Here is a 13,453-nt window from a genome sequence, read left to right as displayed (position 1 = left end):
AGTTTTGCCTGAGTGAGGACAGCAGGAATTGGCCATCAAGGCATATCTCCCACTTTCCAGTTTATACTGGCCTTTGATAAGGGTTTCTTAAATCCAAATCTCTCTTTACAGATGACATCACTCTTAATCCAGACACAGCCCATCCCAACCTCTCCTTCGATGGGGAAATGAAGAGTTTTACTCATGAAGTCCAACCTCAGAAAGTTAAGCAAAATCCAGAGAGGTTCGATTCGACTGTCTGTGTGCTGGGCTCTAAAGGATTCCCCTCTGGAAAGCACTACTGGGAGGTGGATGTCCAGTGCAGCACTGACTGGGACCTGGGAGTAGCCAGAAAATCCATAGAGAGAAAAGGAAAACTTTCTCTGTCCCCTAAAGAGGGATTCTGGGTTCTGGGTCTGAGTGGGAGAGATTATTGGGCAAAAACAGATCCATGGACCAGAGTCATGGTGAAGAAGAAGCCCAAGAAAATTGGAGTTTACCTTAGTTACAAAGATGGGCATGTAACCTTTTTCAATGTAACTGATGGGTCTCTGTTGTTCACATTTAATGATTGTTCATTCTCAGGAGAGGTTTATCCATTCTTTAAAAATTCCCACAAAGAAAGAACAATGAAAATTGTTTCTATAAGAGAAGATGAATGAGCTTAAAGTGGCACTGCCACTCATTGATCCCACTGTATCTTTGAAATCCAATTTCTCACCCATGAATTAGAATTTCATTTCCCTGCATGTCACCGTTGGGGCCATCTCTAACACAGCACGGTTACTTGTTTTATGGCTATGAACCTGTGACATCAGGTTTCTACCCAGCAAAATTCAAACTGTAGATTTTACTCTGTACTTTGTGCTCTGCCATCTTAATTACATGCTTTCAACAATAAACGATGTTGTTCATTACTGCTGACAAACACTGTTATTGGACTGGGCTTATTTTCAAGAGAAATCAGCGCCCACAATTAGGTTTTCAGGATTTCCAAGAGCTCAGCTGCCATTTACCCAGCATGAAGAGCTCCTTAGATAATCTGACAGGAACTGTCACGGTGGAAGCTGCTGGTGGATATTAATGGGGAAAAAGAAACCCTTCCAACCCACCACAAGTTCATTTTTATCTTAGAGACACACCACCACCAAACTGATAACTGAGTTAGGGCTTTTGACTGGCCTGTGTAGACACATCCCCCACCCCCACATCCTTCTACACAGCCACGAAAGATTTACTGCCATAGTTACCAGGCAGCTGCACCTCTGACCCCTTTCTAGTCCCTCTGAGAGCATCCATCTTGCGGCCTCTTGACCTTACCTGTCTCAAGTTGGAATCTCACAAGTCTTCAGCTCTTAGACAGGGATCTGACCATAGTAACCCAGTGATACCATCCACTTACCTACCTTCAGTCCCATCTCAGATTGGGTACCTGCTTGATCCGCCTTTCAGGAAACTGTGACCAGAGATACTGACCAAAAGCCTTTCAAAAATTAACTATTTTTATCTAGCAGTTGTGTAGTTTATTGAAATGGTGTAATATCCCTTTAAATAGTCTAGGGGCCCTCTGCTGTTGTTCACCATAGTCTATGGACTGGAAGCAGCCAGAAATCGGTCAGAGCAGCAGTATATATGCACCTAGGCCATGCAGGCTTGGGTATATTGAGTAAACTCGTTTATTTGGAATGGGCTGTGCCTGTGTTGTTTCTTCATGTTGTTTTGGCTTTGTAAGGAGTAGAAGACATAATGACTGGTAAGAAGGAGGAAAGCCCAACCCCAGAGTACAGTGGAATAGAGAATAACTGCTGCATCCTAAACTAAAAGGAAACCGCAGCCATGGGAACTGTGAGAAAACTGATCATTCAGGAAAAATATCAAAAGTTTTATAAAGTCTGGCTGTTTGAGAAAAATTGACTCATCTGATAAAGTGGGACAGTCCAGTAGTGAGCTGTGATAAAAGAGCAGAACAGAGTATGATAGCTAATGGTATCAGTGATGGGCAAATGGTTCAAGTTTCACTGAGCGTAATGGGGACTAGATCCTATAACCTGCTGTGTGGCCTCATTGATTCTGCTGAACCAGCAAACAGAGCATTTGCAGAGATTGTGGCAATTCTCCATAATCACCTCTTGCCAAAGCCACTGGTGACTGCAGAGTGTTTCTGATTTTATAAATGAAATAAAAAAGAAAATGAAACGATTCCTGAATATGTGGCCGATTTAAGGATATTAAGACGGTACGGCCAGTTTGGGGAGACTTTAAATGACGTTATTGTGAAGGAAGGAATGAAGGAATCCAAAAACAGTTATTGAGTGAGGATGATAGGACCCTACAAAATGTGCTAGGCCTTGCTCCATCAATGGAAAGTGCTACTGAAGATGCCCATGGAGCTGCAATCACATCATGTGATCTGAGCAATAAACAAACTGGCAGTCAAACAGAAAGCACAACATGGACAATGTTAAAACGAAGACTGCGTGCGTTCATTTGGAAAACAGTCTCACAGTGCAAGTGACATTGGTTGAAGGACAAAACTGTAGAAACTGGGGCTCACACAACGCACAGTAACTACTGTACGAAGGCAATACCAGAGAATTTCAGATGCTAAAACCATATAAGTGGGACATCTCACTGCCCTGAGTGTTCTTACAGTGAAGGTGAAGTAACTATAAACAACGTGCTAAATTCTATGTTATGAAGGGACGGGTGTCTGCATTATTGGTGGAGAATAATAGAGAGATTCAGCTGGACGGGCAAAAAATAAAATACCTGCAGGTTAAGATAGATTCTGGCACAAAACTCACATGAGCTGAACTTTTGGAGAAGCAGGAGCATGGGCCCCTCCAATAATCATCTCCACCACCTCCCCAAGCTTCCACCCCAGCCCTCTGCCCTGGGATTCCATCCCCGGAGCTCGTCCTTCCCCAGGTTGGCAGTAGGACTGAGTGCACTCCCGATGAGCACCACTAGATGGCGCCTGGAGCAGGGAAGCTGGGGCCAAGTAGTGGTGCAGGCAGGAGGCCCAGGGGCACTGGGTGGGGTGGCCAGTGCTTAAAGTGCTCCTCCAAAAGTAGTCACATTTAAATCCCTGTGCATGCCCCTGTGGGAATCCACTCAGGCCCTTGGTAAATTGTGCCAATGTTAATTACTCTCACTGCTAAGAATTGATGCTTTATTTCCACTCTACATTTTTTAGCTTCCAGCCATTGACTTGTCTTATACCTTCCTCTGCCAGACTGAATAGCCCAGCATTAAATATTTCCTCACGTAGATATTTATAGACTGTAATTAAGTCACCCCATAACCTTCTCTTTGTTAAGCTAAATAAATTGAGCTCCTGGAGTCTTTTCAAACCTTTAATCATTTTCATGGCTCTTCTCTGAACCCGCACCAATTTATCAATATCCTCAAAGAGAGTTTGAAGCCGAAGTATGCCCTGGAAGAAGGCACCTCCCTCCACTCCAGATTATCTGCCATGTACTGTCTCTTGGAGTTAGGCGCCTGTGAGGACAGTTCTCGGGGTACCCAGGGCTGTGAATCACTGTTACCATCACCTCCAGCATGAAGGAATCTTCCCTGTGCCTGGCTGGATGTCAGCTCCCTAACGCCACTATACTTTCAGTCACTCATGCACTCTCCTCTGGGTTATGCCAGCCCTGCCTTCACCTTTCAGGTTAACAATGAATGCACCCCAGTCTCCCAATCTTTTTGAAGTGTTCCCCTGTGGTACCTAGCCCTGACACTGGCTGCTCACGGAAATCCCAGATCCTCTGCTCCCAGAGGAGCAGTGTACCCAGTTTTACTTTAAACTCCCACTCCTGTACAACCCACAGCACCTGTAATAAAATAAAAGTAGCTTTATTTAAGAAAGGCTGGAGGTTCTACTGGAAACGGGAATGATGGCAAAACAGGGTTACTTACCAGTAACTGTTGTTCTTCGAGATGTGTTGCTCATATCCATTCCAATATAGGTGTGTGCACACCCCGTGCACAGATTCCCGGAACGTTTTCCCCTTAGCAAGCCCCATAGGGTCGGCTCAAGAACCCCCTGGAGTACCGCACTCGTGCCGCTTTACATAGGGCGCTACCGACCTCGCAGGCCCTCAGTCCCTTCTTTCTGCCGACTCTGACAGCAGGGACGGAGGGTGGGTGTGGAATGGATATGAGCAACACATCTTGAAGAACAGTTACTGGTAGGTAACCCTGTTTTCTATCTTCGAGTGATTGCTCATATCTGTTCCAATATAGGTGATTAAATAGCCATACCTTGGAGGTGGGTAGGAGTTACCGGCGAGCTGCTCTCATCAGCACGGCCCTGCCAAAGCCCGCGTCCTCTCTCGCCTGCTGCACGATGGCGTAGTGGGATGTGAAGGTGTGGACTGACAACCAGGTCGCTGCTCTGCAGATGTCCTGCAGGGGCACTCGTTCCAGGAAGGCCACAGATGAGGCCTGGGCTCTGGTTGAGTGCGTTGTTACAGCTCCTGGGAGAGGCACCTTCGCCCCTCACAGCAAGTCCTGATGCAGGCGGTGATCCAGATGGAGATGCGCTGGGTGGAGACGGGTGAGCCCTTCATCCGGTCCGCCACTGCCACGAATAGCTGCGATGACTTCCGGAACAGCCTGGTCCGCTCAATGCAGAAGGCCAAGGCTCGTCTGACGTCCAGCGAATGCCATCTCTGCTCCTCCTCTGAACCGTGTGGTTTAGGAAAGAACACGGGGAGGAAGATATCCTGATTATAGTGAAACTGAGACACCACCTTAGGCAGGAAGGCCGGGTGGGATTTCAACCGGACCTTATCTTTATAGAAAACCGTGTAGTGGGGCTCCGAGGTCAATGCTCTTATCTCGGAGACCCTCCTAGCCGATGTAATGGCCACCAGGAAGGCTACCTTCCAAGAGAGGACAAGCAGCGGGCAAGTAGCAATGGGCTCGAAGGGGGGCCCTGTCAACATGGCGAGGACCAGGTTCAGATCCCAGAGAGGCACTGGATCACAGACCTGCGGGTATAGCCTCTCCACCCCTTTAAGGAACCTGCCTGACATGGGGTGGGAGAATAGAGACCGCCCTTCCATCGGCTGGTGGAAGGCCGAGATGGCCGCCAGGTGCACCTTCAGGGAGGCCAGTGCTAGACCCTGGAGCTTCAGATGGAGAAGATACTCCAAAATCGCCTGTATGGGTGGACAGCTCGGTGGGATACCCCGGGACTCCGCCCAACAGTTAAAACATTTCCACTTGCTTGGTACACCACCTGAGTGGAGGGTTTCCTGCTGCCCAGCAGGACCTGTTGGACCTGTATGGAGCAGGCTCTGAGGAAGGCCACAGCACCTTCCTGCAGGGGGAACAATTAGTGCCTTCGCATAGGTTTTAGCCCGGCCCTCAGGCAGGACGAGGCCAGGGGAGCAGTCCAATGCCTCCAGCCCTCAGGCAGGGCGAGGCTGGGGAAGCACTCCCGCCGAGGGGAGGGTTAGGGAAGGGGGGTAGGGGGACACAGGCTCACCCATCTCCACTGCGTCCAAGCCCAGGGCCCTACCCGTGGCAAAGGCGTTTGCCACTGAGTCAGCGGGGCTCCCGCCGCAACTACTTGCTATGGCTGTACCTGGGCCACTTCCTCCCCCTGGTATGCAGGTATCTGAGTGTCCTCCGCTTCCTCGGGGTCGCTGGGGTACTCAGCACACGGCAGGCCCACCAGTCCCTCCTCGTTGATCGGTGGCAAGTCCAGGAACTCCTCAGCAGTGGACAACTCCTCCAGGTCACAGGGATCCCAGCATCAGGCAGCTCCTCCAGTTCAGCGACAGCCTCAGGGGGTATGTCCCACCCAGAGGTCTGGGGGGCTCGGTCCAGCTGCTAAGGCTTGGTGGTCCAGTCCAGTCACCAGGGTCTGGCAAGCCGGACAGGTTCTGGGGCCTCCTCTCCGCGGGGCGGTTGCTCCAGGTGGCAGCTCAGGTGGGGTCGGGCCTCGGCCGAAGCCGGCAGGAGGGCACATCTGCCTTCGGCAGCAGCTTTCTTCCTATGGACTTATTGGGCCTGCCTTTTATACTTCCTGTTCCTGAGGAAGCTCTGCCCCTCTCTTGCCCTGTTGGCCTGGCGGGCCTGGAAGTGTCCGGCTGGGGCGTTATGACCCTTCCTTGGTCCCAGGCTCCGAGGAAGGCCACAGTGGCATCTTACAGCCACCAACCCCCGAAGCTCCCTGCTCAAGCAGAATCTCCAGCAAGCCCTCAGCAGCAACTTCCAGCCTCGGCTGCGCTCCACCCCAAAACCAAAAATGGAGTCCACACATGGTATTTTTCTGAGCTCCCTGGAAGGGGAAAAGTCTCTCTCCTTTTTCCCCAAGGCATTGTGGGAGTTGCAGTCTCCCAAGATCTTCCCAGCTGTAAAACTCCCAGTTAAGTTCCAAGGCCCCTCAAGTACAGAGTGCCTACAAGAAGATTATATTATTAGCTCTGGGTGAGGAGTGGGGCCGCGCGGTTTAAAGCAGGAGGCTGGGAACCACCCGTACCACTAGCATTTATCCTGGCTCTGAGAAGAGAGGGGGATTGCTACCTGCTCTTGCAAATCCTGAATTTGTCCCCCAGCGTCTGTTGTTTTTGTCTGCACGCCAAGAGGATTGCAGGAGTGCCCTTCCTTGCTGCAGTTAACCATTTCTGAGCAACGCCATGCCATAATGCATCGATTCTGGGTGCTAACCCACTCACGCTCGGTGTTTCAGCTTGAAATTCTTTTTAACCCCTTTCCTGCAATCAAGTCACAGCTCCTGTCTCCCGATATGCTCTGTTAACTCTTCCATTTTCTCCGTTATCTGATTTTCCAATCCACTGAAAGCATTGTTTGCTACTTCTCCCTTCTGTAGATTTATTTCTCCCATTCTGACTGGCACCGGAATCTGGCTCTCATCAAACAGTGATGGTTGCAGTGTGGTGGTCCCTGTCCATGTACTCCCTGGTGGCTCTTGGGCTGGTTCATTCCCAGTGTCCCCATTCTAACACTCACTCCAATCATGTTCCATCTTTTAATTTTGCTTGGGCCACCTTTTTCCATTTCTGTCCACATTCTTCAGGCAGGATATCAGTACCTGAAACCTACTGTTGCCCAACAAGATATCTAATGGGCTCAACTTCTTTTCAGATTCTCTACAACTGTTTCCAATCTTATATTCGATTCCTGTGCTTTCTAGTGCTCTGTTGCATGTGTTGCTTCTTCTAATTGTTTTCTTTCTTCTTTTACTTGCCCTGCCAATTTCATGGCGTATTGTCCAACTAGGATGACCTGATTTTATAGGGACAGTCCTGATGTTCAGGGTTTTGTCTTATATTGGCACCTATTACCTCCCATCCCCTGTCCCAGTTTTTCACACTTGCAATCTGGTCACCTTATGTCTAAGCCACCTCACTATCATGGCCATTAATTGCAATATTCTACATTTCTTACTCTTATTATTACTTTTTAAAGCCCAGCCTCTGCTATTAGTTTTCATAGTCCAGTCCTTGTTTGCCAACTCTTCTTTCGGAACTCATTCGGACCACCTTTGCTGGCTACCTAGTGTCTCCATACCTCATCAAACTCAGTGGAGATATTTAGGGAGAGGAGGGGGGATTACCTCCCTCTAATTTGTTAATCTGTTTTTTGATAGAGCTAGGGTGAATTTCAATTCCCTTCTGTATTGCCCAGCCTGGTATTTCCTTGTCTGTATCTAACCTCCACTATAGAGGTTGTTTTAATGTGGTTTGTTAAATGTATGTTTGCAACTGACACAGAATGCATTCTCATCCAAGCACTGCCATAGCTTTAGGGTTATGGGCCACCTTTCCTGGAAAAGGAAAGGATTTAAACAGGTAGTAAGTGAGGGTTAATATTTAACATACACTTGTTGCTTTCACTTTCCTTGGTCAGAGTTCATACCTTTTGTTCAGTATATTCCAAGTGTGCGATCTGTTCCCACAGGCACACTCTCAAATCCCATTTTAATCCCTTGGTTTTGTTAACACTGAAGACCCTGCACCTGGCAGTGAGGGATGGAAAACCTTCACCATTGTGGTGGTCCAGTTTAATTTGCTGAAAAAGGTAGGCGCCTCTGCTTGAATTCCAAATCCTCGGTGTGTGTTGACGGGTGGGGCTCCATTAACTTCAGAGAAGTTCTGACCACTTATGCCTGCAGAATCTATGTACCATCATGTGTTTATCTGTTGCTTCAGAATTAGTTAACAAGGAATCCTTTATATCCCTCTTCCGCTCATTTTAAATTCAATACCAGAGCTTGGGAAGCCCATTAAGAAGAATGGTGGCTGGAATCTGTAGCTGAGTTCTAGTGGGAAAAATGCTAGAAAAACCCTGTTTCTTTGAACAAATGTGTCATCTCTTCTTGACATTTTCCTTTTTATTTGGTTTATTGAGTTGTCTGAGGGTTGACTAGCAGATAGAAAAGGAGGCTATACTATAGGATGCAGGGATTATATAGTCCACCTCTTCTGATGATTCATTGTTTGACTTTGGGCAAGTTCCATATTAACAGCTTTGGACTTTAGTGTCACCAGAACCAAAATATATCCACCATTTTAAAGTGCTTGAAATCCTCAGCTGGGTGGTGTTCTATTAAATGAAAGTTTTTGTTGTTGTTTTCATTGTTTATTTATTATTATTATTTGTTTGTTTATTTATTTTATTATATACTGATCTTTGATTTTCTCGATAAGAGTGTGTTGTAATAATATGAAAAGGTCCAATATATATATATGCTTCTGTTGACCTAACTACCATCACTCTGGGAGGTGAAGTTCCTACAGCGATGGATAAACTTCTTCCATCAGTGTAGGCTGTATCTTGAGATTATTCTGGCATAGCTACTACACCTTAGCTATACCACTATAATCCTTGTAGCACAGACATGACCTCAGAACAGTAGCCCAAGAGGAGGGTAGATGCTCAGGCTCACCTTTCTAGGTCTGCAGTCCTGGATTAGGTCTTTCCCACAGCTAAAATTTCAGGGATTTGGGCAGACAAAGGAGTCTATGAAGCAATGTGTCTGGAGAAAGGCCTGGGAGAGAGACCGAGGCCCAAGACAATTGCCAGTCAGGACAGGACAGCGGTGCCTGGACAGAGATTTCTGAAGAAGGGAGTGATCTGTATGTGTTTGTTACCAGCTGTGTTCCAGGGAACAGGACTTGTGTTCATTTAGGAAATAAACAGCTTGTAGTAAGATAATCCTTGACTCCACACCACCACTGTAAATGGTGAACTGTCCTGTCAATGGTGAACTGTCCTGAATTTTGCTACATCTTGGTAAAGGGGCAATGCTTTTTTAATATAGCTTTAAAATAAAATAAAATAAAATAAAATAAAATAGGTGCCTATCTAAGTATCTGCACCATAAATTACATGTAAAATCAGAGAGCCAAGGTGGATAAGGTAATATCACATATTGGACCAACTTCTGTTGGCGAGAGAGATGTTTTGAGTTTACACACAGCTCTTCTTTAAGTCTGGAAAACTTACTCAGAGTGTCACAGCTAAATACAAAATAGAACAGATTGTTTAACGTAAGTAGTTACATATTTCAAGAGACTCAAATAAAATAAATAAAACAAGTGCCTATCCAAGGATCTGGGCATCTCTGACATAAGTTACACATAAACGAATAAAATGACACAGCCAGCAGAACATAAAATTCCCATTCAAGGACTTTAATTCCCCTCGGAAGCCCACTCTGCAACATCTTGCAGTGAAATGGACTGAAAGCTTTCACGTATTATTTCAAATGGAAATAATATTGTTTTATTTGCAGAACTGTCAAGTTTACATCATATTTACAGAGGAGTTAGATAAAAACAGAAATACTTTTGCTATAATGTTGTAATGCAACACGACCTATTGCTTAGAATTCAGAATGACAACACACAAGAACCAAAAACAGAGAGAGACAAAGCAGGCTGCTCCCTAAAATAAGCAGTACAGCTCACCCCGCCTTACCCTAGGCTGGCTGCACACTGACTGTGATCCCACACTTCCCTACAGAGCCCCCTGCCTGCAATCAGGACCAGGAAAAAGCCTGGAGAATGTAAAGTCATAGATCATAATTTTAACACAGCTTTCAATACATCACAAGACCCACATTGTATTTTGCTTTCTGCCATTCTCTCCTGACTAGGGTGATGGTGGGGAGGATCATGTGCCTTTACAATGATTCCAGTTCAGTATACCATCACTTTTCAGCAACACCGACACTAAATTTAAAAGGGATTTATGTGCGTACTTTGCTGAACTGGGGCTTATAACAGGTGCGCTCTCCTTTTCAGCATCTCATTATGTCAACTGATAAATCATTCTGCTTATGAGAAAGGGCAATGGCTATCTGATATCTCTGCTATAAGGAGCTAACTTCTCTTCTCACCTAGCTGTCTTCATTCAGAGCTCCCATAGGTATGTTTCAGATCCTACCCTGAGGGCCAAATTGGCATGTATCAGAACTATTTATTGTGAATAATAATGTCTAGTGCTTTTCCGGTGGACTTTTTTTTTCACATGTGACAAAGATTTACATGTTATTTTCAAAGAGATATAAGAGAAAGAAGTAGGTTTTGGTTACCCCTGGCAATCCTGACAGCAGCCTCTTTAGTGACACAGACAAGCTTGTGATTTTTCTTGGCTGTCTGCTCTAGAAGTACATTCAGACACCTCAGTGTGAGGGGACAGGGGAATGTTAGATGGGATCAGTATGTGCCACACCTTCTGTACTATGTACTTAATGCCCAAGATGGGCATGTCAGAGCTGATAATAAAACAACTGAGATGTATTGAAACTGGTGCTGAGGAGATTGCTGCAGGTGCAGCAATAAACATACTGGAGATATCGAAATCCATGATGTCCAAAGGGCTACGCTGCAATCTATATCCCAGCAACCCAACCCCAGCATGGCCACACTGCGGGTCTGTTATTGCAGTGTAGACGCACCCTAAGGCACAGCCCGTGGTAACAGAAATCCTAGAGACTATGGTGGGTGCAAAGGGGCTGGAAAGGTGCTGGATTTCTCTAGCTGAGCATTTCTCTTGAGTGGGGAAATAAATCTTCTGGCTTAGAGCGTGTGTTGCTGGCTTGCATGCCACCCAGCCCCTGCCGTCCGTGGCGTAGGGGTATGTACTGCCATGGCCCAATCATCACAGTGCTCCAGCTAATCTTAGTTGATGTAATGGCCCATTGGGGCCACAGCTTGGAGAACTGGTCCCAGAATTAGGGAGCTGCAACCGGTTCCTTTGCGCTCCCGACCGCCACGTCACCAAAGTACGTCTGGCTGGAACAGGCTGCAGCTAAGCGTGAGGCTATGGTGCAGTCGCTGGCCATGTCTGCAGCTCGAGTGGACATGTCTGTGCTAGCGTTAATCCCACCAGCTCAGGTCCCAGAGTGGTGAAACCGCAGCACACAGGCTAACCCTGGCAGTAATTACCCTGGGTTCTGGGCTTGTTCGTACAGCCTGGACTGACGCTTGTGCTGCTGCAGCTTCACTGCTCCAGGAGATTAAAGAGCTCAGAGCCAATGATTGCAGCCTAGACAAACCCTGCATCTCTAGCCCTTTGTGCCTCAGAGAGAGCCAAGCCCTCCAGCAGCTCTGGAGAAGGGCAGGCGCTGTGCCACACTTGGAAAGCAGCGGTGCTGGAATCACTTGGCCTTGCCCTCCCTGAGCACTAGGACTGAGATGGTGAGTGGTCCTTCCATCAGAGCAAAGGTTCTCATGCGATCTCCCCTCCCATTCACCCCCAGGCTGGCTGGACACAGTGACACCCTCCCATATTGTTCAGCTTCCCCTGCAACGTACAGTGACACAGAAGGAAGGGAAGGAACAGCCTCGTGTGTTCCAAGAGGGAATATCGAGAAATCAGGGGTCTGGTATTTCTGAGCCTCTGTGTCTATTTTGATTGCGGCTCTCATTTCAGATCAGCCCCCAAGACTTCTCACCAGCGGCATGGAACTCAAGGTACAGCTCTGCAGCTGCTTGTTCTGTGCCGTACTCCTAGCAGCAATTGCCTCATCAGGTAAAAGCACTGTCAGTAAAACACTTCTCTGCAGCACAAAATCCCTGGGGAGAGACCCTCCACCTACACAAACCCCTGCTGGTATCTGTGTTTCAGCAGAGATAAGGTTTTTGCTTGTGTTACTGAGATAGGAAGAGGTGATTCAGGAGGCATTGGGGGATATGATCCTGAAACCTCTGGGTTCTCAGCTCCTACGGAGCCCGGCATCTCACAGCAAGTTCTCAGCACCTTGAAATTTCAGAGCCTTTATTAGCCCTGGTTCCTTCAGTGAGAAGCTCAGTTCATCATGGACCTGTGGTCAGTAAGAGGTGGAGCTGTGCTATTCATCTACTCTGAGGATCTGCCCCAATACTAGTCATCAGGGAAAGATGACCAATGCAAACCTGTAGTGTGACAAAGAAAAAAAATGCAATTTGGCTCGGTTGAGCTTTTCCCATTTAAACTGGCTAAACTGCACGAGTGGTAATTGCATCTTGCTCTGTCTACATCTAGAAGTTTGCAGTGGTGCAGACAAGAAAAAAAAAACACACAATTTGGCTTCGTTGAGCTTATCCCAGTTTTAAACTGTAGTTGCATCTTGCTCTTTCTACATCTAGAAGTTTGCACTGGTGCAGCTGGTGGCTGATGGCTGGAATCAGGACAAACAGGGCTGAAATTGTTATTTGAAACTTTTTGTTTCAATAGAAGAATGTCCTTTTTCCCAACAATGAATATTTTCTGCCAAAAATATATATATTTAGTTTTATGATATTTCGATAGATCTCCTCCTCCTCAAAAAATCAGTTTGGGATTTTTTCCCTCCTTTTTCTTTTTTGCCTTTCTCCATTCCCTCTCCTTTTCCAAATTTATTTTTTATATATATATATTTTGCATTTCTTGAAACACATCTTATCCTTTTTCAACAAGCTCCCATAGGCCAGCCCTAAGAACTCCCAGGCAGTTATTGTTAATTATTTGGCATGTTTTATCTGTTATACAATGTCTTGTACACTGATGGTGCAATAACAAAACTGATTTCCATTCTTCTTCTTTGATTCCCATCTGTCAGCTCAGCAGCTATGATGGGGGCCAAGTGACATCTTTCCACCACTTTCTGTCTTGAGCCAGATTTACAGCTTCATTTATCTTTAAATCTTTTTGTTTACCTACCCAGTGCATACTCAGACTGCCTCTATTTCTAGTTCCTTGCACTCTGGCGTGCATCACCATGTATGGTCTCCTTTTCAGGTCCATTCCTGACACATGTCAAACCATCACGGTTATCCTTCTAGTCCTCATTATTGATATCAATGTTTTGCCATTTGTTCTTGTTCTTTGTCTCCAACTTTGATCTTTATCTCTTCCTTTGTCTTCCAATTGCCATATTTTTTGTCATCTCTGTGCTGATGTTTTCTGCTTTCATAGAATCATAAAGTTAGAAGGGACCACAAAGGTCATCTGTCTAATCCCCTGCCAA

This window comes from Emydura macquarii, unplaced genomic scaffold (assembly GCF_026122565.2).
Source record: "Emydura macquarii macquarii isolate MOO-44397 ecotype Brisbane River unplaced genomic scaffold, CSIRO-AGI_Emac_v2 contig_3636, whole genome shotgun sequence".
NCBI lineage: Eukaryota > Metazoa > Chordata > Testudines > Chelidae > Emydura > Emydura macquarii.
The sequence above is the reverse complement of the archived record's forward strand: the minus strand, read 5'-3'. Positions refer to the sequence as shown.